The 24,699-nt window shown below is 39.4% G+C and overlaps 1 pseudogene; it reads left to right on the top strand.

Annotated features, from left to right (window-relative positions):
* The window catches only part of LOC114026856, a 42,135-nt pseudogene that overhangs the window by 12,450 nt on the left and 4,986 nt on the right, over nt 1-24,699 (top strand).

Here is a 24,699-nt window from a genome sequence, read left to right on the forward strand (position 1 = left end):
ATAGATAGATAGATAGATAGATAGATAGATAGATAGATAGATAGATATGATAGATAAGTAGATAGACATACAAGATAAATAAATAGATAGATAGATAGGATAGGTAAGTAGATAGATTGATTGATTGATTGATTGATTTCACTTCTATTTTAGTCTTCCCTGTCTGAGCAGCAACTTAAGGTCAAGGCTTTTCTGGCTTTTCAGGGCATGGCTCACCTTCCTGGTAGTAGTCATCTTTTCTTAGAAGGAGATAGTGAGTTTCAAGAAGTACTATGTGGTACAGGAAAGTTCCCAAGAGCTCAGTAGGTAGCTGCCAAAGCTAGATTCATCCACATCCATTTAGCAATTGTTCAGTCTTTGCCATGTACTCAAGGAAAGAAACACTAAACAGAAGAGCCAGCCAGGGACTTAAGGTCCAGCTCCAAGGTAGCACACACTCTAGTGGCTTTGTGGGAGTCACTATAACTTTTGTTGAGGAGGATATTGGAAGGGGAATCCTTCTCCCCATCCCCATCCATCACTCCCAGGAAGTCTGAGGGAAATCTGGTGTTGACATCCCAACGAACAGGCCAGCTCAAATGAAGGGGTGGCTTTTCTCCTTTAGCTGACCTTAGCAAGGATATGCTCTAGCTGGATCAGTCACTGAATCATCTTTGAAATAGATTCACCCATCTTGGGGACCAAGAGATCCACAAGAGCCTTTAAATGTCTCATTGGTGAGGGACCAGAGCACGTGTCACTGGAAGTGTCCCTCAGAGGCAGGATTTGACCCCAGGCCTCCTACAGTTGCCCTCCATGTCTCCGGGGGTAATTACAACCTTACCTCTTCACTTAACCAAGGAGGAGACAGAACATGGTGGTATCAAGCTGATTATAGTTAATATCCTACCACCTAAACACCCCTGTAAGTCCACAGAGTCACCTCATCTCTTCAAGAACACTAACAGCTACCATTCATATAGCACTTTAAGGTTTGCAAAGTACTTTGCATACGTATTTCCTTGTAACAAACCTCTGAGGTAGGTGTTATTATTATGCCTACTTTGCAGATGAGGAAACTGAGTCTGAGAGTGATTAACTGACTCCATCAAGGTCAAGTAGGTAGTAAATGTCTGGGGCAGGGTTCCTGTCTCCAAGTCCAGTACTCTCTCACTTTTCTGCCTATAATTCTATCCCTACACGTTTTTCTTCCTGAGAGGTAGTTGCCACATAGTTTTCTGTTGGAGGAGGTTATGTCCAATTCAACCAAGATAGACTGGCATACCCCCATGGGCTGAGAAAACAGCGTGATTTGGTAGAAATGGTCCTGCACTGGGGATCAAAAACCCTTCTCTGCTGCTGCTAAGTTCTGTTTCTTTATCTATAAAATACAAAGTTGGATTAGATGATCTCTGAGATCCCTTCCAGCTCCAATTTATAAACCTATGAAATGGAAAATCTTAACTCTACAATCAAGGCACATTTTACAGTCATGGTGGCAAACTCCTCTGTCTGACATTTAAAATTCTTCACTCCCTGGCTCCCTCCCTACCTTTCCAGTCTTCTCACACATTACTCCCTTCTATGTTTCTGCAAACAGAAATGCTGAGCACTATGCTAAGAGCTAATAGCCTTACTCTCATATATGAAACCTGGCACTTGGCTCTTTTGTAGAAACAAAAAGAGTTCCTGCCCTCAGGAAACTCACAGTCTAGTTGAAGGATATGACATAAATACAGGGAAAAAATATTTCATGGAGGCAGTGTGTCATAGTGGCTAGAGAGCAGGCCAGTCAGGAAGACCTGGGTTCAAGTTCAGCCTCTAACACATATTAACCCCAGGCAAGTCACTTTAAACTCTCAGTGCCCCCAGATAACTCTTTAATACCATAAATTGCAGAGCAGATGTGGTAGAAGGAATTTACTCACTGGAAATTCCCTAAACCAATGAAATCACAGGTCCTGTGATTTCTTTTTAGATCATCTTTTACCATGGACTAGGTTCCAGGTTGTGATTTCTGAAGAGATTTAAACATTAACCTCCCAAAGGGGTGAGGGGTGAGAGTAGGGGTAAAAAGGAGATTTAATAACTATATTTATAAGTTACTTAATTGAATCCTGATTTAAGAGTTCCTTTAAATGCATGACTGTGAATAGTTTGTATTTAGCATTTCTTTTGTATGTAGGAAATGCCTGTCCCACACTCAACTTCATTGTACATTCAGTACCTTTCTTCTCAATTTGGGGATTCTCTAGACATGAGCCAAAACCTTAGACTTAAGCAAATTTTCCCCAAAGAGGATAGTAAAGGGAAGAGTAATAATTCAATATAGCTTTAAAAACAACAAGGAATCTACCCTCTCCCACTCTTTTGTCATAGAATCAGAGACATAGAGCTAGAAGGGGTCTTTAGCGACCATCAAATCCAATCCAGTCATTTTATATATGAAGAAAATGAGGGTAAGAGAATTTGAAAGACTTAGGAGGCAGACAGCTAGTATCTAAGGAAGGATTTGAACTCAGATCCCCCTTACTCCAATTCCAGCCCTCATCCCACCAGGACATATGGCTGCTTTTTCCCCATCATTCCTTATGTCAGCAGCTGGTTTGAGTTGCCTTCATGAAGTATGAGGAAAGGACCATCACCCTATCCTTCACCCCTGACACCAAGCAGCTACAAGCACATGTCCCGCCTGGGGGAGCCTGATCCTGGATTTTGGACTGCCTTTTCTCTTTGTTCCTTCCTGATCATAGGTGAATGAGTTTCCATCCTGAGATGGACATGTCCAGGCTTAAAGGTCATTTTGTGAGCTCAGTAGGTTCTGCAGTCCTGGTCTTTTGGCTGAAGCTAACAAATGGTGAGAAGAGGAGCATCTAATAACCATTCCAGAACCCTTGGAGCAGTTGGACACCAAAAAGAGGATGAGCCCAAGCCCTGGCCTGACTTGTCAGAAGACCTCTAGTATGAGGAGGAGTTCAGTGCAGTGCCAAGGTGAAATATAAAATACCTACTCGCAGGTCCCACAAAATGCTTTGTGTTTAGATGGAATTTATCTTCAGGAGAGTATAACAGAGCTGTATTACTTCTACTTAAGTTTGCTCCTAGCAAATACTTGTGTTCAGCATACCTTTGGTGAATAAATTCTGGGTGGCGCCATAGCACACAGAGCACAGGTCTTGGAATCAGGAAGACTCATATTCATGAGTTCAAGTCTGGCCTCAGACACTTACTAGCTGTGTGACCCTGGACAAGTCACTTAACCCTGTTTGCCTCAGTTTCCTCATCTATAAAGTGAGCTGGAGAAGGAAATGGCAAACCCCTCTAGTATCTTTGCCATGAAAACCCCAAATAGGATCATGAAGAGTCATATATGACTGAAATGACTGAATAACATCTGACCCATATCTAATTCATATTATCTTTAAAGTACCTTTCTCCTCTCTCTCTCCTTTTGGGGAAATCCTAGACATCAGAAAAACCTAATCTTTAAATAAATTGTTCCAGGGGTTGCCAGGGTGGGTGCTTAATGAGTCAAAGAGCATAAGAAAACAGAACAAAATCCCCACTAGAGACCAAGCTTCGCTCATACTGAACAACACTCTTGAGCCTGGAGCAGAGAGACCCCCTGCATAAAGAAGGGAAAAGGGCCAGGGCCTCAGCCTCTTGGTCTGAATGTAGGCTGGATCACCACCTGTTGGGTTTGTTATGGTGGGCTTTCCTTTCACGTATGATCTGGACTAGATGAATGCTGAGGTTCTTTGTCACTCTCAAATTCTGTGATTCTGTTATTCTGTGACTTGCTCAAGGTCACAGCAGGTCAGTGGCAGACCCAGGACTGCAGTCCAGGTCCTCTGAGATCCAACCCAATGCCTTCCATTAAGATTTAATGGTGGAGAATGAGACAGGAAAGGAAACATGAAGCTGGATCTCTAATGCCAGGCTAAGAAAACCAGTTGGGGGTTAATAGAAAGGAAAAAATTCTAACACTGTCTAAAAGTACAATGGACTGCCTTAGGAAGCTGTGAATGTCCTGTCTTCTTATCACCTAACTCCTAGACCATTCTTTTACTAGATCTCCAACCTGATTGGAGTACTACTTGTTTTTGAAGGGAATTCTTGCCCCACATTTAAAAAGTATGCAATTATAAGAGTCTGACTTCTCAGCCCTAATTTTATTTCTGAGATAGCTGTGTGGTACAATGGATAGAGTACTAGACTTGAAGTCAGGAAAACCTGAATTCAAATCCTGCCTTTGACTAGCTGAATAACCCTGAACAAGTCACTTAACTTTTCTCAGACTTAGTTTTCCCATCTGTAAAATGGGCATAGTAACAACACCTATGTCTCTGGGTTGTTGGGTGGGTTCAATGAAATAAAAAATATGGAGGGCAGAGCCAAGATGGCAGAGTAAAAGCAGTGACTTGCTTGAGCTTTCCCCAAGCCCCTCCAAACACCTGTAAAAAATGACTTTAGACAAATTCTAGAGCAACAGAACCCACAAAAAGACAAAGTGAAACACATTTCTAGCCCAAGACAACCTGGATGGTTAATTGGAAAGGTCTATGTTGCCGGGCTGGGAGAAGAGTGCAATTCAGTGTGGGTGCTCAGGCAAAGACCAAGCCTCAGTGAACATGGAGCAGACCTCAGGGACTGAATCAAGGGGCAGTTTCCAAACTTCTCAACCCACAAAAGCTAAAAACACCTTAGAAGGGCAGTAGGGGAGGGAAGATATGCACAGAAAATATGGAACTCAAAATCTTGTGGAAGTGAATGTTGAAAATTAAAAATAAAAAAATAATAATATAAATAAATAAATAAAAATAAACACACAACCTAATTCCATTTGTCTTTTTTAGACCGAACTCTGAAGGCTGACATACAATTAATGCATCCTTAAATAAAATGAGCTTCTTTAGGCTTTCATATCACACTATTGGCCTGAAGTCCAACAAAATTCTCAGGCATTTACTTTTATTTTATTTTTATGTGAATTGCAACTTAGTCATCTCTTTCCTATTTTGTACTTCTTTCACTGATGGTTTGAACCCAGGTAAATGTCATTGTGATTATGTCATGAATTGTACTAGCTGTCCTCCTCAGACTCATGATCTCTGAAAATTTAATAAACATGCTAACTCTGTCTTCATCTAGGTTATTATTAAAAAAATATGTAAAGTGCTTTGTGAACTTAAATCACTAGATAAGTCCTAGTTATTATTAATATTATATGTTAATATTTTGTATTAATAAATTGTTTTTATTTTAATATTATTTATGTTAATCAACTCACGGTCTCCTTCGGCATTATGACAAACCTTATTGATCATTTCTCAGAATAACATTTTTAAATGTATCAAATGAAATACATAAGATTCAAAAAGGAAACTAATTACATTGAAATATAGTTATCAAAATTTTTAAGGTAAGTTCATGAACAAAGTACTCCTGTTCTTTTGCCAAGAGGTAGGAAGAATACTTTATTTCTTTAAAATATTTTATTTTTACCCCCAATTACATGTTAAAACAATTTCAACATTTATTTGTTTTAAGTTCCAAATTCTATCCCTCTCTCCTTCCTCTCCCTAAGAGAGTAAGTAATCACATCTTTCCTTATTAGTCATTTTGTGGAAGAAAACGAGAGGGAGAGAGAGAGAGAGAGAGGAAGAAGAAAGAGAGAGAGAGAAAAAGAAGAGGAGGAGGAGGAGGAGGAAGGAAGGAAGGAAGGAAGGAAAAAATAGTACATTTCAGTCCGTATTCAAACTCAGTCAGTTTTCTCGGGAGGAAGATGGTATTTTTCATTATGAGTCCTTTGGAATTGTCTTGGATCATTGTATTGCTGAGAATAGCTAAGTCATTCACAGTTGTTCATTGTACAATATTGCTTTTACTGTGTACAATCTGCTCACTTTACTCTCTATCAGTTCACATAAGTCTTTTCAGGTTTTTATGAGATCATCCCGCTTATTAGGAAACATATTTTACCATTGACCTTTCAAAGTAAAGACTGATCATAACATCAATCATTTCAGAAATCTTTTAAAGTTTTTTATATTATTGCCGTAATGGTATAAATTATTCTTCTGGTTCTGCTCACTTCACTATGCATCAGTTCATACAAGCTTTCTCAGTTCTTGTTAAATCCATTATATTCATTATTTCTAGTGGAAAAAAATTCCCTAACATTTATATAGCATAATTTCTTCAGCCATTAAGACACTCACTTTGCTTCCATTTCTTTGGCAGGTCAAAAAGGTGTGTGTGTGTGTGTGTGTGTGTGCGTGCGTGCATGCGTGCATGTGTGTGTGTGTGTGTATGTGTGTGTGTGTGTGTGCACATATGAGTCCTTTAGCTCTTTTTACCTCTTTGAGGCGTAGGTCTAATAGCGGTATTACTGGGCCCAAGGGTATGTACAGTTCAGTGTCATTTGGGGGTATGGTTCCAAATTACCTAAGTGGTTGAACCAATTCACAGCTTCACTAAGAGTGAATTCATGTACCTGATAGCTGTTTCAACAATTGCCATTTTCCTTTTATGTTCTCATTGCCAATTTCATGGGTATGAGCTGGAACCTCAGAAACCTGTTAATTTTCATTACTCTTGTTATGAGTGATTCAGAACATTTGTCCACATGGTTGCTAATCATTTGCATTTTTCTTGTTTTGAAAACTATCTATTCCTATCTTCTGACCATTTATCCATTGAGTAATGACTTGCATCCGTACATATTAATAGACAATATATAGGAAATCAGATTTTTATCAGAAATTTGTTGTGACCTTTGACCTAGTGATACCAGTAGTAGGTCTATACCACAAAAAGATGAAAGAAAGAGGAAAAGGACCCATATGTACAAAAATATTTCTAGCAGCTCTTTTTGTGATGGAAAAGAAATGGAAAATGCCCATCAATTGGGGACAGGCTAAACAAGTTATGGGGTATGAATGTGATGGAATATTGTTGTACTATGAGAAAATGATGAAGGAGAATGGTTTCAGGAAAACCTGGGAGGACCTGTGTTAACTGATGCAGAGTGAAGTAAGCAAAACCAGGACGGTGATGTGTACAGTATTGTAACTGTGTACAGTTACAGCAATATTGTAAAGATAATCAACTGTGAAAGACATAGTAAATCTGATCAACACAATGATCAACCACAATTCTGAAGGACACATAATGTAACATGCTCTCTACTTCTATATAGAGAGCTGATGGACTCAGAGTGCAAATTGAAACATATTTTTTCCTCTTTCTTTTTGTTTTAGACATGGCTAATTCCCAAATTTGTTTGCATGGCTACACATATTTTAATGAGTTTTGGGGTTTTTTTTTTGCCTTCTGAATGGGTGGGGGAGGGAGAATGAGAGGATTTGGAACTGAAAATAAAATCAAATTGAATTTGATTTTATGTCTCCCTTGTTTTTACATGTAATTGTGGGAAAAATAAAGTATTATTTGTAAAAAATTTTAAATAGTCCCTTTAGGTAAGGTGTAATTTTCTCCTAGGTTCATTGTAGAGACCTAAAAGTGCCTTCTCTTAGTATATTTAGTTTGTCTGAGCTCCTGATTCAGATACTGCCACCAGTTCTTGCTTTCCCAGGAGATGCTGCTAAGATGCTCAAGAGAATTCCAAATCCTTTGACCCTCCAAAGTTCATAAGGTCATGCTCTGGGCAAGGGGGAGAATAGATGGAGGTACTTTCCTCCTCCACTCTCTCCCCCCCCCACCCCTTCCCAATCAATTTCTTTTGAGGAGCTTAGCTGGGAATGCTTCTACCACTTACTAGCCAGATACTGTAATCCTAGAATCTGGATTGGGCTGCTGTTTTATACCAAACTCACAGAACATGACCAAGTTTCTTTAGCCAGTCCAACTATATCTCCCATGCAGCTTTACTCCATTCTATCCAAAGGCTTTCAAGGTCTTCTCAAAACTGTTCAAATTGTTGTTTGATTAAATTGATTGATTCAATAGAAGTGTTCCACCAGCTTAAGGTGGTCACTTTAAATGGGGAAGGGTGATTAATTGATTCAGTAAAGGTGCCTAAGCCTTGCCCACACCTAGTCTATATCTCCAATTGATTGGTTCAATTGAGAAGTCTAGTTGACCCTCACCTTTATAATAATTATAATTATAACCACAACTCCAATATCTGTAGCACTTCCGTCACATCAATTCTGTGAGGTGGGTAGTATAAATATTATTGTCTATTCTACAAATGAGGAAAGTGAGAGTCCCAGAAGTTCTGGTTTACCCATGTCTACACAGCTAGCGCCTGAGGTGGGTTTTAAACACAGATCTCCTCACTCCATCCAAATTCTGCACTTGAGCTACTAGGATAGCTGCATCTCCAGTTGTTGTTCCTTCATTTTTCAGTCATGTCTGACTTTTTATTATCCCATTTGGGGTTTTCTTGGCAAAGATACTGTAATGGTTAGCCATTTCCTTCTTCAGCTCACTTTACAGTTGAGGAAACTGAGGCAAATAGGGTGAAGTGATTTGCCCAGGGTCACACAGTTAGTAGGTGTCTGAGGCTAGATTTGAACTCAGGAGGATGAATCTTCCTGATTTCAGGCCTGGTATTCTATCGACTGCACCAACTAGGAGCTAAGTCTTCCTGTTCTCCCTGGATTGCAGTACCTGACCATTCACCCAGATCTTTATCTGACATCTGCCTTGTATGGGCTGGGGTTGTTTCCTTACACTGAGCTGAAATTTATCTCTTTATCTTCTACCCTTTGCTCTGTGTTCTGCCTTTTAAACAGTTAAAGGCAGGGACCACATTTTCTTGAAATCTTCTGTTTTCCAAGCTAAATATTCACAATTCCTTTGATCAATTCCCAAATGCTATGGTTTTCCAAGGTGCACACACCCACATCAGTATTAATGTTCAGTCACCTGGCTCTTGCATTCCACCTTCCTGCTGCTGTCACAAGGCAGGAAGAGGACTAAGGGACCACCCAGGGTCTTCTGCATCATACTAAAGGGCCAGGTCATTCAGCACTGAGCCACAGTATGTCTGCAGAAAGGTATATAAGACACTGTTGCTGTCACTACTGGTCCCTCAGTCTTATCCTCCACAGAGTGTCCAGCATACTGAATAGTAATGAAGCACAACTAGAAGACAGGGAAAATTTTGAGAGGTACCTATGGTGTTATATATGAGTCAACACTATAGGTGTGATGGTAGCCATGAAGAACATCAGATTAAAGAGTGAGGAGAAGGGAGTTCCAAGTACTACAATTTGAGAAATGTGTTGAAAGAGTTGACTTTTAAGACATATTCCTGGCAGTGGAGCCAAGACGGCAGAGTGAAAGCAGTGACTTGCTTGAGCTTTCCCCCAAATCCCTCCAACTATCTATAAAAAAAATGACTCTAAACAAATTCTAAAGCAGCAGAACTCACAAAACAACAGAGTGAAACAAATTTCTAGCCCAAGACAACCTGGATGGTTGATCGGAAAGGTATATTGCAAGGGCGGGGAGAGGAGCGCAGTTTGGCGTGGGCACACAGGCCGCGGCAACCCTGGAGCAGGCCTCAGAGGACTGAATCACAGGCAGCTGTGGCAGTTTCCAGACTTCTCAACCCATGAACGCCAAAGACAACTTGGAAGGTCAGTGGGAAAAGTCTGTGACTGCGGTGGTGAGAGAGAGGTTAGGTCTCAGCCGCAAGTCCCAAGGGCAAAGGAGATAGGATTACAACCAAGAATCACCTACCCAGCAAAACTGAGTATAATCCTTCAGGGGGAAAGATGGTAATTCAGTGAAATAGAGAACTTTTAAGCATTCTTGATGAAAAAACCAGAGCTGAATAGAAAAATTGACTTTCAAATACAAGACTCTAGTGGAACATGAAGAGGTAAACAGGAAAGAGAAATCATAAGAGACTTATTAAGGTTGAACTGTTTACATTCCTGCATGGAAAGATGATATTTGTAACTCATGAGACCTTTGTCAGTATTAGGGTAGTTGGAGGGAAAAAATTATATGTATGTGTATGTATATAGATAGATAGATAGATAGATGATAGATAGATAGATACATAGATAGATACATAGATAGAGGGCACAGGGTCAGTTGAAGACAAAGGGGTCAGATCTGGAGAATAAAATTAAAGGGTGAGAGAGGATTATACTAGGAGAAGGAGAAAGGGAGAGGTAGAACAGGGTAAATTATCTCACAAAAAAAACAGAAAAGAAAAGGCTCTTACAGTAGAGGGGAAATGGGGGAAGGTGAAAGGGAATGAGTGAATCTTATTCTCATAGGATTTGACTTAAGGAGGGAATAACATACACATTCAATTGGGTGTGGAAATCTGTCTTACCCTACAGGAAAATGGGGGGGAAGGGGACAAGAGAGTAGGGGAATGATAGAGAGGAGGGCAGATTGGGAAAGGGGGTAATCAGAAGCAAATACTTCTGAGGAGGGACAGGGTCAAAAGAAAGAATAGAATAAATGGGGGGGCAGGATAGGATTAAGGGAAATAGAGTTAGTTTTTCACAGCATGTCTACTATGGAAGTGTTTTGCATAACTGCACATGTATAACCTATACTGAGTTGCTTGCCTTTCCAATGAGGGTGGGTGGGGAGGGAAGAAGGGAGAAAGTTTGGAACCCAAAGTTTTAAAAACACATTTTAAAAAAAAATGTTTTCACATGCAACTGGGAAATAAGAAGCACAGAAAATGGGATACAGAAAACTATCCTGCCCTACAGGAAAATAGAAGGGGAGGGATAGAAGGGAAGGCAGACTAGGGAAAGGAGTATTCAGAATGCGTACCATCTTGGGGTGGGGAGAGGGGCAAGATGGGGTGAAAATTTGGAGCTCAAAATCTTGTGGAAGTAAAAGTTGAAAACTAAAAATAAATCAATTTATTAATAAAAAAAAGAGAAATATTCCTGCAAGAAGCTAGACTGTGCTTCATTTTTTAATCCTTTTCCATGAATCTCAAAATATACTTGGATTCTAGACCTCCTGGCCAGTATATGGATTCTTCACTTATTAAAATTATTTGAAGCAAATCTTAAAAGGTATTGTCTTTTGTCATACAGAGGAGCTCTTTAGAGATTTGAAATCTCAAAATTCATTAATAGTTGACAAAGAAGTAATTAAGTTACTTGATTACCAGAGACTTGCATAGATCTTTGGAATACCTGTTAGAGTATATATATGTAAGCATGTAAAGTATTAACATGGTGGTAAGGCTGCCCAGAAGTGTTGCAAGGGTCTCCTGGATGCAATGTTTACTGAATTAACAACCAAGAAGCCACTTTTCCATGGAGGTCCAGAAATTGATCAACTTTTCAGAGTCTTCAGGACTGTGGGAAGCCCTAATAATAAAGTATGACCAGAAGTTAAAACATTGCTGGATTTTAAGAAGGCATTCCTGGTTAGGAAGCCTGATACTATACTTCAAAGATCTGGATGAAACATGGCAGAGGTTTGCTTTCTACAATGTGAGTCAATAATCCTGCCAAATGAATGTCTGGCAAAATGACATTAAACCATCCATATTTTAATGAACTAGACAGTTGGATCAAGAAGCTCTTATTCTCCAGCCAAACATTTCTAAGGGATTGGTATCAATAATGAACAGTCCTCATTTACTATTAAGGCTCTATCAACATTTGCCTTGTATGTGTGCTTCTTGTCTTTGTTGTGAAACTAAAGCTTTCCTCTCTTCTCAAAGGTGTCACTTAAAACTGTTAATATGCATATTGTGTTTCAGGAGCAGTAAAAAGGCTCTGTGTTCAAGATCTGCCTCAATGCAAATTGTCTGTGTGGCACTGGGTACATCACTTATCCTTTCAGTATTATAGGCAACTCTATAAAACTGTAACCTCCCAATTAATTGCCAATATACATGGATAAAAAGATTTTCCACACTGAGTTCTCCACACAATGATATCATAGGTCCAGGTAAAATCAAAATATACTGATCCTTGTTGTTTTGTCATGTCTGACTCTTTGTGACCTCATTTAAGGTTTTCTTGGCAGAGAATACTTGAGTGGTTCACCATTTCCTTCTCCAGCTCAGATGAAGAAACTGAGGCAAACAGGGTGAAGTGACTTGCCCAGGGTTACACAGTTAATAAATGTCAGAAGACAAGTTTGAATTCAAATCTTTCTGACTCCAGGCCTAGCACTTTATCCATCTAGCTGCCCTATATTAATCCTTAGGCTAAAGTGTATTACCAATTACTTGCGCATCATAGAACTACTGTAAAGGGCATCATTAAGGATTTGTGAGACTAGAAAAAGGAGAGGCAGCTGCTCACGTAGCAATGATTAGAGGCCACAGATGGATACCCCAAGAGTTATTCTGGTATTTCTAATACATCGAAATAGCCAGGTCAAGGCTTCCAATGTCTGGGGCTAAATCTCTATGGAAGGGTAAGGGAAAGTCATAGACCAAGATCTCATGGGATGCAAAGCATGGTCTGTAATGATAGAGGATTCAAACCGATGGGATCACAGATCTATCTAAGTAAAATTAAACCTTATGTAAAGTGTGCTGCCCGTGTAAGTTATGTCTATATCCAGAGTTATCTACATGTGGCTCACAGAGAGGCATGGAGAGAGACATCTCTGAAATCTTTCCACCTTTCTCCAGTGAAGACTAAAATTCCTACCTTGAGGGAAGCAGGAGAAGGGGCCATGAAGCTGGACATTGTTCTTCTCAGAGAAAAAGGGTACTGGGACTACAGTTATACCTGCTTTCCTCCCCTAAATATTACTGACTATGACCATGATTTTTTTTATTTCCAGAGGCATAAAACAAACAAACAAAAACCCAGTGGCTTCCTTGGTCACTATCCCTTAAAGCAGGAGAGTAGCCTAAGCTTATAACCACCAGCCTTGCAAGCAAATGCTTGTTACACAAAAGACCATCACAAATAGTGAATAGTGAAGAAACCCATTTATCCAAACAAATAACTAAAAGAAATTGGATGCCATACAGATTAGAATATACCAGAAAACCAGAAGGGGGGGGGGGGAGAGAGAGAGAGAGAGAGAGATCCCAACTACCAGGGAGGCTGAAGTTAATAAATCTCTTGAACTTAACAGTTCAACTTAGCAGTGGGTTATGCCAATCTTGTGTCTACAATAAATTTGGCATCAGTATGATAAACGCTTGAAAGTAGGGAGCCACTAGGCTGCCTAAGGAGGGATGATCCAGCCTAGGTTGGAATTGGAGTAGGTCAGAGTTCCCAGGTTGATTAGTAGTGCTGTCAAGCCCATGAGTAGACCCTACACTTCCAGCCTGGGCAAAATGGGGAGGCCCAGTTTCAAAATAATAAACAAGCAGAGTCTATCAAAATGAATCCACCCAGTGGCCATGTCCAAAAATGTATGTCTCTTTCTGAACCTTGAGTCTATTGCCATTCTGTGAGGAAATACAGGGGCAACAATGGATAGAATGTTGGGACTGGAGTCAGGAAGACCTGAGTTCAAATCTGACCTCGGCCTAGCTGTGTATCCAGAGCAAGTCACTTAACTCTGTTTGCCCCTGTTTCCTCATCTCTAAAATGAGCTGGGGAAGGAAATGGCAAACTATTCCAGTATCCCTTCCAAGAAAATTCCAAAAGGGGTCAGGAAGGGTTGCACATAACTGAAAAAATTACTAAAACAACACAAAGGAAATGCATAACATATTGAATCAAAAGTCTGCTGGAAACATGGTTGGTCATTGCACTGATCAGAGTTCTTAAGTTTTTCAAAGTTGTTTGCTTGGCAATGTTGTTGTCTGTGTAAATTGTTCTCCTCACCTCCCTCTGCTTAAGTTCACACTAGCCAGGATTCTCTGAAATCATCTCTTTCAGGGGCAGCTAGGTGGCACAGTGGATGGAGCACCAGCCCTGAAGTCAGGAGGACCTGAATTCAAATCCAGCTTCAGACCAAACACTTGACACTTTATTAGCTGTGTGACCCTGGGCAAATCACTTAACCCCAATTGCCAAAAAAAAAAAATCATCTATTTCTCCCGGCACAAAAATATTCTATTACATCCATATACCACAATTTGTTCAGCCATTCTCCAACTGATGGGCACTTCCCTTAGATCCTAGTTCTGTTTTTTTTTTTTTCTATTTACTTTCCCCTTCAGGATCAGACAGCTTGTTTTGCTTACAGCTATTTTATCACTTGTATTAAATTCTCTCTCAACCACTGACTCCTTCCTTGCTTGTTTCCCTGTTGAGTTAGATGTACTTCTACACCAAACCATGTATGTGTTCGACTCTCCTTGTTTTAGAAAGGAGCAAGGTTTATCTGAGGCTATGAACCCCAATTATGAGAAATTATAAGTTCCTCTTCTTCCTCCATTCTACACCTGTGTATTGCTTTTACTTTCCCTTCTTCTTTCCCTCTTCAGACCCTCAGAATGGAACCAATTACTTTCTCCCAAGACCTATGTTCATCTTATCTTACTCCTTCAATACTCTTTGAAGACATTTAAGTTCTGAAGGGAGACCTATTTCTTTTTTCCTGTTAGAATGTTAGCACCACATCATCACACTGCTTCTTCAAATGGCTCAAATAAATTTACCTTTCTAGGTTCCTTTGGACTATTGTGTTTGTATTTCAAAGTTCCTATTCAGCTTTGGTCTTGTCATTGGAAAAGGATGAATTCTCTATTAAAAATAATTAATTTTCCCTTTGTATTTATTCTTGGTCATAAGCCTGTATCTTTTGCTTTGAGGAATATTGTATTCCAAGACAATAAAAGCTGTCAAGTTTTTCTGTGATCATGACTAGCATTCCTTGATGATTAAAATCCTTCTTTGCATTTTTTAAATATAGAAGCTCTGCATTTTGGCCATGACATTGTTATGACTCTTCTTTTGGATGCTTTTTTGTAGGAGGCCATCGGTGAATTCTTTCCATCTTCACTTTACCCTTTGGTTCTAAGAGATCTAGGTATATTTATGATTTCTTGAAATATAGTGTCCAGGTTTTTTTTTTATCATGGTTTCCAGGCAGTACAATAATTCGAATTATCTTTCGTTGACTTCCTTTCCAGGTTAGCTTCTTTTACTATCAGATATCTTACATTAAAATTTTTTTTTGATTTTTAAATTTTATTCTAATACTTCTTCCTGCCTTCTGGCATCATCAGTTTCTATTTGATCCATTCTATTTTTCACTGCTGCTCTCTCTTCTAAACTTTTTTTTTCTAGAGCTTTCATTTCACTTTTTATCTCATTTTATTTCTTCTAGGTATTCATGTAGTCCTTGTGGAAAATACATTTTTTTCCTGATTCTTGCTTGCAGTTGTTACAGTTACTTTCTCCTTTCCATAAGTCTACTGATCTGCAATTTTTAAAAATACTGGTCCGTGTTTTATTTGACTTACTCATCTCTCTGGCTTTTGTTCCTGGATTGAGGCTTTTCTCCAGCACTAGGCTCTGCTTTCTATGCTGCTTTTGGATGGAGTGGTTAGCCCTGCTTGGTCTCAAGCCATCTTCTGGGTTTCTTCACAGTCCTCTACCTCCCAGTCTCATGCCCTGGTGATGTTTATGCCCTAGGGGTTCTTTGAGATTCAGTGTGCTGGATCTTCAGGGCCCTCTATGATATTTCGAGATGGAAAGATAGATGGTCTAAGCACTGTCCCACCTCTCTGGTTGCTGCCACTCCCCAGGGCTTCCAAGATCCTCACCTGGGACTTTTTCACCACCCTGGCATTTTCTGACCTCCCGAGGGCCTTCGTGAGGCTGAGGGGAAACCTCCATTTTTGCTGCACAGAGCCTCCCTACCTATCTTCAGCTCCCCAGTGGTCTTGGGCCTGTTTGCCTTTGCTGGTGGCCTCATTCCTACTGCCCTTGGGCTTCTGGATGAGTGGATGCAAGAAGTCACTTACTATAGTTTCTCATTAGATTTCCTGATCATTATTCAGTTGAGTGTGAATTTTGATGTTTTTTTTTCCCCTGGAATAGGTTGTTGTATATAAGAGTCAGCCATCTTCAGGAACTTTTTCTTTTTTTCTTTTTTGGAGGGGGGTGGTGGTAGGGCTTTGTTTTGGCTTTGTATCCCCAGGGCCTAATGTTTGTTAAATTGAATTGAATTGAATCCCAAACCCCAGGGGGCTTCAGCCTCCAAGAAAAACTCCTCCCCCCAACACACACACACACACACACACACACACACACACAGAGTATGCTAATAAGCCTTATAATCAGGAAGTCCCCACCCCCAATGCCTGGGATTCACTTTCCTTTTCATCACCCATGGTAATCTCTAGTTTTCTTTAAGATTCAATTCACGTAACCCTTTCAACATGAAACCTTTCCTGACACCCCCAGCTATGAATGCTCTGCTTCCTCCAAATATCTTGCATTTAGTGTATACCTGTTCTGTATATTCATGTATGTATGTGTGTGTGCATCGCACCTCTTCTATTAGAATGAAGTTTCTTAAAGGCAAAGCTTATATCTCCAATGTTTAGCAAAGTGGCCGACACATGGTTAACACTTAATAAAGCCTTGTTGATAAATGGATTGATTGAAAATTGATACTGGTTTCGTCTAACTTAAATCCCTGCTATTCCAATCAAAGCCAGCTTCCTCCAGGTCTAACTTCTGTGCTTGTGAAGAACAGCTGGCCACCATCCTCCATGTAATTACCCTTCACAGATGCTTATTGAAGGGCATCAAGGTGGTGCCCAGCTGGTGCCCATGCCATCTTGTCATCTTGGCACAGGCATTAGCAGAGTCAAATATTGGATGGGGGGGTTCCTATGTGCTTTGGAGCTGAAAAAAGAGATTAGGATTTGGCTTTGCTACCCAAGTCTTGTGCCCCTCAAAAGACCATAGACAAAATGGGGTGGAAAGGAACAATTCCCTGAGGTTCCATTATGTTTCTTATCCTGAATCCAGAGATTCCCCAGAGATTTTCCTCTTTGTCTCTCTTCCACTATCGTAAGCCTCAACCAGAACCCAAGAAGCCCATACAGTGCTTACCAAATGGACAGCTCTAGGCTCCATGCAGGGAAAGAAATAGTTCTGAAAAGACATTTCCTCAGCCTTCATTGAGGTCCCCATCTAGTAGGGGGATAAGAAATCAAGACAAATAGCTAAGATACACAAGAGTACATGACAAGCACATCAGGGAGGTCGAAAAAAAGTGTCTTGTGAGGTCTAAGAACACCAGGAGAGGTGGCTTCTGAGTTGCCTTTAGAAGATGAGTGGGGTGTATGGGGTGTTCAGGAAAAATCAGCACCTCTGGTATGAGGGCTGCCAAATCCTTTTCAGGACTTCTTATCTGTCTTTGGTGCCTGCCTGGCACTCAACCCTCATAAATGGCCCAAAGAAGCTGTAGCAAGTGCAGTGACCATGCCCTGGTAAAAACCATCTTGGCAGATGGGTTATACCAGATCGAGGGCAACCTATAGGACTCAGCCTTGGGGTGTCTACCCCAAGCTTGTGAAGACTTCCCCTGGAAAAATGGGCAGATGAGAACAATTTGTTCCAATGGCCATGAAGGCAGATGAAGCAGGCACCGTCGAGCACTTAGAGCTTGGTCTGACCATTGAAGATGCCAAGGTCATCCACTGCATGCTAGGCCTTTGCTATTCATGTTGACTTTGGTCCTGCCACTGGACTTTGATGACTAGAATAGAGAGTGAGGCTGACACTTCTTGCAACTCTGCCTCACTTAAATTCCAATTCACTCATAAGTCAAGATATCACCCTGTGATGTCATTGGTCTTCTTTAAAAATGAAGGACAAACAACAGAAGATGAGTAGAAATTCAGTAGGCACAGATAAAAGAGTCAACATCCCAGGAATAAGGAACAGCTCAAACAAAGGCAGGGAGATGGAGATTCCTGCATCTGTTTATAGGGCACAGAGTACAGCACTTTGACTGTAGTATAAATTGAATGGAGAGCATAAATTATGAGACAAGGTTGGAAAGGTAGGATAGGAGCAGATTTTAGAGAACCTTGAATATCAAGCAAAAAGGACTATACAATATTCAACAAACATTTTACTGTGCCTGATATGAGCAAGGCACTGAATTAGGTGCAAGGGATATAAAATAGACACAATATAATGCCTGCCTTCAAGGAGATTACATTTTACTAGGGTGGTACAGTAAGACCTATGGTGATATAAGTATAATACATAGTAAGGAATGATGAGGATTTGTTAATGTAATGGAATGTCATTGTGTTGTAAGATATGATGAAGGGAATGGTTTCAGGGGGGAAAAAAACTAGGAAACTTGATGAACTAAAGCAAAGCAAAATGAGATGAACCAGGAAAACAATTCATGTAATAATAAAAATATTTTAAAGATAACTTCAACAGGTCAAGTAAGCAACAAGATGGAAGACTAGACATTTTCTCTGATCCCCACAACCCCTCACACCTCTATAAATAGAAATGATGCACCAAATATAAAGCAATTTTAATTATCTCCATGGCCTAGGACACCCAGAATCCTAAAAAGAGTTGCAAAACAAAACAAAACAAAGCATGAATTGATGCTTACTGACCCTGAGCTCACTCAGCACCCCTCCCCAACCTCCCATACTACTGGCAGCAAGACTATACTAGTAGACCCAAGGACAGGACACTGGCTCACAACAAAATCTACCCCTTCATCCCAGTCCTCCGTCCCTCTTTCCAGAACCATGGAGACTCCAGCTCCAGGCTATGAAAATTTGCTCGGGCCTGTGACAGCCAGTTTGGCTACAGACCTTCAGGAGCAAAAGTTTGCTAGAGGAAGCAACCAGAAAGCACTAGTACTGCAAAGTTCTGAACTACCAATCCTGAGTCAGAGAACTGAGGAAGAGAGGGAGTGGGACCAGTCACCAGGACATGTGGGAAGTGGAGGGACTGGGCAGCATTCCAAGTCTGAGAGGAAACACAACACAGCATCCTGCTGGGGCCATTTCTGACCACCCAAAAGTCAGTTGGAACAGAGACCGAGGCTGGTGAACTGGGAATTACCACGCGTGGGAGGAGGCTGAGACACTTGAAAATCCAGCCCCCAAGAAAACCTCAGTTAGAGGGGAGGGAATCAAAAGGTAAATGATAGGGAAAATAAAGGGGGAATAAAAACTGAATTGACCAAAGATTTCATAAAAAGAAAACTCAAAGACCTTGAACATAAACAGACAAATCAAGAGGAAAAAAACAGCAACAACAGAAGGAAATATGGCCTCCAGATCTAGTAAATGAGTTCAGGTATCTATGAATGAGTGCTTCCAAACTAAGGAAACTTGGGACAGAAGACTCTGGAATTTGAGGAGGACGTGGAACCACGATACACTGTTACTGATTGTTTCAAAAGAAATCAGAGATATGATAGCAGAATGTGTCCAGCACAACAGAAATAGTGAGCAGAATAGAAATACTAGGATCTACAATGAATGGCAATCCTCATCAAAAGAGAGAGAGGGAGAGAAAGAGGGAGAGAGAGAGAGGTAAAGGAGAGAGAGAGAGAAGGGGAGAGAGAAGGGAGGGATAGAGAGGGAAAGGAGAGAGAGAGAAGAGAGGGGGGAGAGAAGGGAGAGAAAGAGAGAAGGGATGGAGAGACAGAGGGAAAGGAGAGAGAGAAGAAAGAGGGGGGAGAGAAAGGAAGGAGGGAGAGAGAAGGAAAGGAGAGAGAGAAGAAGGGAGAGAGAGAAGGGAGGGAGAGAGAAGGAAGGGAGAGAGAGAAAAGAGAAAGAAAATGATATATGTAGAATGCAAATACATAGAAGAGCAATTTGAAAAAAGAAGCAAAAAAAACAATAACATTAAAAGGAAATATGTTCACTATTCAAGTAAAACACACTCATCTCAAATGACAGGCTGAGTGGAGACAACCTAAGGATCATAGGTCTCCCAGAAGAGCATGACAGGACAAAAACCCTTAACACCAGAATAAAGGAAATAGTAGAACTTCTGAACATAGAAAATGAAATTCAAATTGAAAGAATTCACAGATTTACAACCCCTCCCCCCCTCAAAAAATCCAACAACAACAACCCAAAGCTGCCAACTCCATGATACACAGTGGTTAAATTTAATACTTCAATTCAGAAACAAGTTCTATAAGCTATCAGGAGAAAGACATTTAAACACAAAGCAAAGGACATTTGAATAATGCAACACTATTCTGCACCTTCTAGAAAACTTAGGAAGGAATGGAATAAAGTGCAGCTAGGGGTCACAGTGGATAGAGCTCTGGCTTGGAGTCAGGGGGACCTGAGTTCAAATCTGACCTCAGACACTTGACACTTACTAGCTGTGTGACCCTGGGCAAGTCATTTAACCCCAACTGCCTCACAAAAAAAAAAAAGGAAAGAATGGAATAATGTATTCCAAAGAGCAATAGAGCTCAGAACACAACCCAGGGTGACCTACCCTGCAAATCTGAGCTTAACCATACAGAAGAAATTGAGGTACATTCAATAATAAAGAAGAATTTGAAACATTTTTAAGAAAGAAACCCATAATTCAGGAGACTCTTTGTTTCTCAAAGACCCTAAACAATGGAAATGCAGGAAAAATGAATAAATGAAGCAAGCAAGGACAGAAATAGCAACAAAATGACAACAGAGAGAGCAGTAAAAGATTTCTTTCTAAATGCACACAAGCAGGCAGAAGAGAAGACAAAAATCTGGTAGAAATAACAGTAAAGGGGCAGCTAGGTGGCACAGTGGAGTCAGGAGGACCTGAGTTCAAATCTGGCCTCGTACACATAACACTTACTAGCTGTGTGACCCTGAGCAAGTCACTTAACCCCATTGCCTAGCCAAAAATAAAAAGAAGAAGAAGAAGAAGAAGTAACAGTGAAGCGGCAGATCAAGCAGAACTCGGTAATACCTTGACTACGGGTGAATCCAATTTTTTTGTGGGATTACATTACAACATGGGAGGGTACGTGAAGTGGGGGTAACAAGGGGATAGAGAGAAGTGTACAATGTGCTGGGACCAGCAATGAGAGGAAGGTGATCTATATAGCCTCAGAAAGAGATAAGCCTACAGGGGAGTGAATGAGGAGGGCAAGGAGGAGAGCTTGAAAAAGGGGAGAGAGAAAGAGGCCTTAGGAGTAGGAGAGGGTTCTACTGATAAATAATCCTATGGATGAAGAGAGATAGTCAGTGAAGAGATGCAAAGACCTTGCATCAGGCCTGGGGGAGTTGGTGCTTGAAAAGTCTATTTGCCCTACAATGGTTTGGGGGAGTTGGAACCCCTGGTGACAACTGGCACCTCAAAGAGTAGGAGAACATGGACACAGGGAAGATATTTATAAGCAAATGTGGTGGGCTGAAAGGTAAACAAGGGAGGGTATATATCAGTGGTGGACTGCATAATCAGGGATGTGATAGGGGAAGAGACTACCACGGAGCATTGTCCTCTCTCACATTGGCAATACTTGGCATTGATTTGAGACTGAAGCATAAGGGAAAGGGGGAATCCATGGAGCAAGCTCCATAATGTAGTGGCAGAAAGTGCCTAGAGGAGAGAACCTAAAATGGGCATCTTAGAAGCTTTGATTGCCTGAAGAATACAGGCAAAAGAGAGAGAGCAGATGATTATAGGGGTCATGAATCAGAGAATGAAGATCTAGAGTAAACAGAAAGAGAGGATGGATAGTGAAGAAAATGAGAGAAATCCTTTTTGGGAAGGAATACAAAAATGAAATTTTAAAAACTAATGAACAGATCTAGCTGAAGGGGAGGAGAGGAAGAGGAAATATATTTTACTAACTGGAAAAAAGAGGGAAAAGAAATATATAACCAGGTAAAAGCAGAGGAGAAAAGGAAGTTATAAACAAAACCCTTAAGGGATAGGAGTAAGGAATGAGAAAAGGGAGTAGGAGGCAAGGGGAAGAGAGCCAATGGAAACAGGGCCACCTTAAATAGAGATTAAAATAAAATAACTGAAGGAATACAACTTTGTGCTTACAGTAGAAGGAAAAACCATAACTTAAAAAAACAGTTTGAGAGTCAGAGGAAAATATAAACTTAACTCTTCTAACTTTAAATGTGAATGGATTAAACAATCCAAGAAAATGAAAAAAGAGATACAGATTGGATAAAAAAAAAAAACCCAAAACCCTATGATCTGTTGCTTACAAAAGCACATTTTAAAAAAAGACATACACAAAATAAAACTGAGGGGATAGAAAAAAATGTACTGTGCATCAGGTGAATCCAAAAAAGCAGGACTTGTCATGATCTTATCAAAAAAAAAAAAACAAACATTCAATAAAGAAAAGAGGTCAAACAAGTTAATTATATTATTCTGAAAGGAACAATAGACAACAAATCAATATGAATAATAAGCTTCTATGTTTCAAATGTCTTAACACCCAAATTCATAAAGTTAATATTAGCTGAGTTTCATGAAGACATAGACAGTAACACAATATTGATAGGAGACTTCAATATCCCTCTATCAGTTTTGGATAAGTCTAACAAAAAGATAAACAAAAAGGAAAATATGGAACTGAACAAATTTCTAAAGAAACTATAGTTAAAAACTTATGGCATCTTCTAAATGGAACAGCAAAGGAATACACACATTTCTCTACACCACATAGAACTTTAACAAAAATTTGCCATGTACTAAGGCACAGAGATATTGCAAATTTTAAAATTCAGAAATAGTTAATATATGTGTGGTAGGTGAAAAATGAAATGACTGGGGAAACAAAGGTTCAAGCTTCCAAGCATATTGATTTATTAAGCAATGCATGCCAATTGTCCAACAAATCAGAACCAGCAGCCTTCCTTAGCTTTGGCACTGGACCCTGAATACAGGGGGAAATTAATATTTATACATTAAAAACATTTAATCAAATGAGACCAATTAATTAAAAGGAAACAATTAGCCATGATATAACATTAGGTAATCTGGCTTTTAATTGGAGAAAAGATTAAAGACTTTCAAAGTTGGAAGATGGGAATTGAATAGGTACAATTCCCTGAAATCTGAAAAAGAGATGTCCCATTACCCATAAATGTCTGTAAGCAATCAAAGGAACATGGAAATAAAAATTGATTGATCAGTATGGTTTCAGTTTTCAGATAAAACAGATGGGATGCTTGAGATGTATAATTGTAAGAAAACTTGCATCAGTCTTAAAATCTGACGGGGTCAGATTCTGGTCAACATAACCTAGGTCTAACTTAGTTAAGGGTCTCTAAGCAGCAGGGAGAGGTAGTCCAGCTTGCCAGGCACACAGAGCTAGGTTCAAAGAATGGTTTTCTCACAGTCCCCACAACTGAATAAAATTTTCTTACAAGATAGAAATTCTACTAGACCCATAATTGAATACAAAGGGGACTGAGCTAGCTCCAGAATTGAGTCACAAGATGGAGTCAGTGTGGTTCACTTGATTTCCACTGTGACTTGGTGTTCTAATCCCCTCAATTCCCTCACATCTTTTATAAACCATAATGCAATAAAAATAGAAACTGGATCAGGGACCACAAACAAAAGATATAGACCCAAATGGAGACTTAACAATGAAATCTTAAATAATGAGTGGATCAAAGAACAAATAATAGAAACAATTAATAACTATATGGAAGAAAATGATAGTGATGAAACAGCATAGAAAAATTTCTAGGACACAACTAAAGCTGTTCTCCAAGGAAAAATCATATCCTTACAAACATCTATTAACAAAGTAGAGAAAAAAGGATTAATTAACTAAATATGAATTTTTAAAATAGAAAATGAACAAGCCTAAAATAATCACAAAAGAAAAGATATTAAAAATTTGAGAGGAAAAGAAATAAAAAAACAATTCTGGAAATAATAAATAAAACTAAAAACTGGTTCTTTGAAAAGATTATTAAAATTGATAAAACTTTAGCTAATCCTATTAAAAAGAAGAGAGCAGAAAATCAAATCAAAAATAGCAAATGAACAAGGTGAATTCACAGCAAAATCAGAAGAAATAAAAAGAATAATCAGCATATATTATGCACAGTTGTATGTTAACAAAATTGGGAACACAAAAGAAATAGAGGAATACTTTAAAGAATATAAACTACTCAAACTATCAACAAACCAGATAGAGCTCTTAAATCTCAGAAAAGGAAATAGATCTACCTGTAAAGGGACTGCCAAAGAAAAAACTCCTGGTACTTATGAATTCACAAAATTCTATTAAACTTTAAAGAACAATTAGTATCCATCAAATTATTTCAAAAATTGAGAAACAAAGCACCCCATCAGAATCCTTTTTATGAGACAAATATAGTCCTAATACCTAAACCAGGGAAAGATAAAACACAGAAGGAAAACTATAGGCCAACATCATTGATGATCATTGACTCAAAAATTTTAAACAAATGCCTATCAAACAATGATTTAGTTTAAAAAAAATTCACTATGATCAAGTGGGATTTATACCAAGGATGCAAGGATGGTTCAACATTAAGAAAACAGTATAATTAGTCATGTTGAAAACCAAAACATCCAAAACTACATGGTAATTTCAATATATGCAGGAAAAGCCTTTGAGAAAGTAAAACACTCTTTTATGCTAAAAAAAAAAACACTACAACATATAGGCACAAAGGGACCTTTTTTAATATCATAAAAACTGTCTATCTAAAATTAGAAGCAGACATTATAAGCAATGGGGGTACACTAGGACCTTTTCTAATGAATTTGGGGGTGATGCAAAGATGCCCACTCTTCCCACTATTATTTGACTTAGCTCTGGAAATGCTAGCAATAGCAATAAGTCAAGAAAAAAGGAATTAAGGGA

Source organism: Vombatus ursinus, unplaced genomic scaffold (genome assembly GCF_900497805.2).
Source record: "Vombatus ursinus unplaced genomic scaffold, bare-nosed wombat genome assembly UNPS02014847.1, whole genome shotgun sequence".
Taxonomy (NCBI): Eukaryota; Metazoa; Chordata; class Mammalia; order Diprotodontia; family Vombatidae; genus Vombatus; species Vombatus ursinus.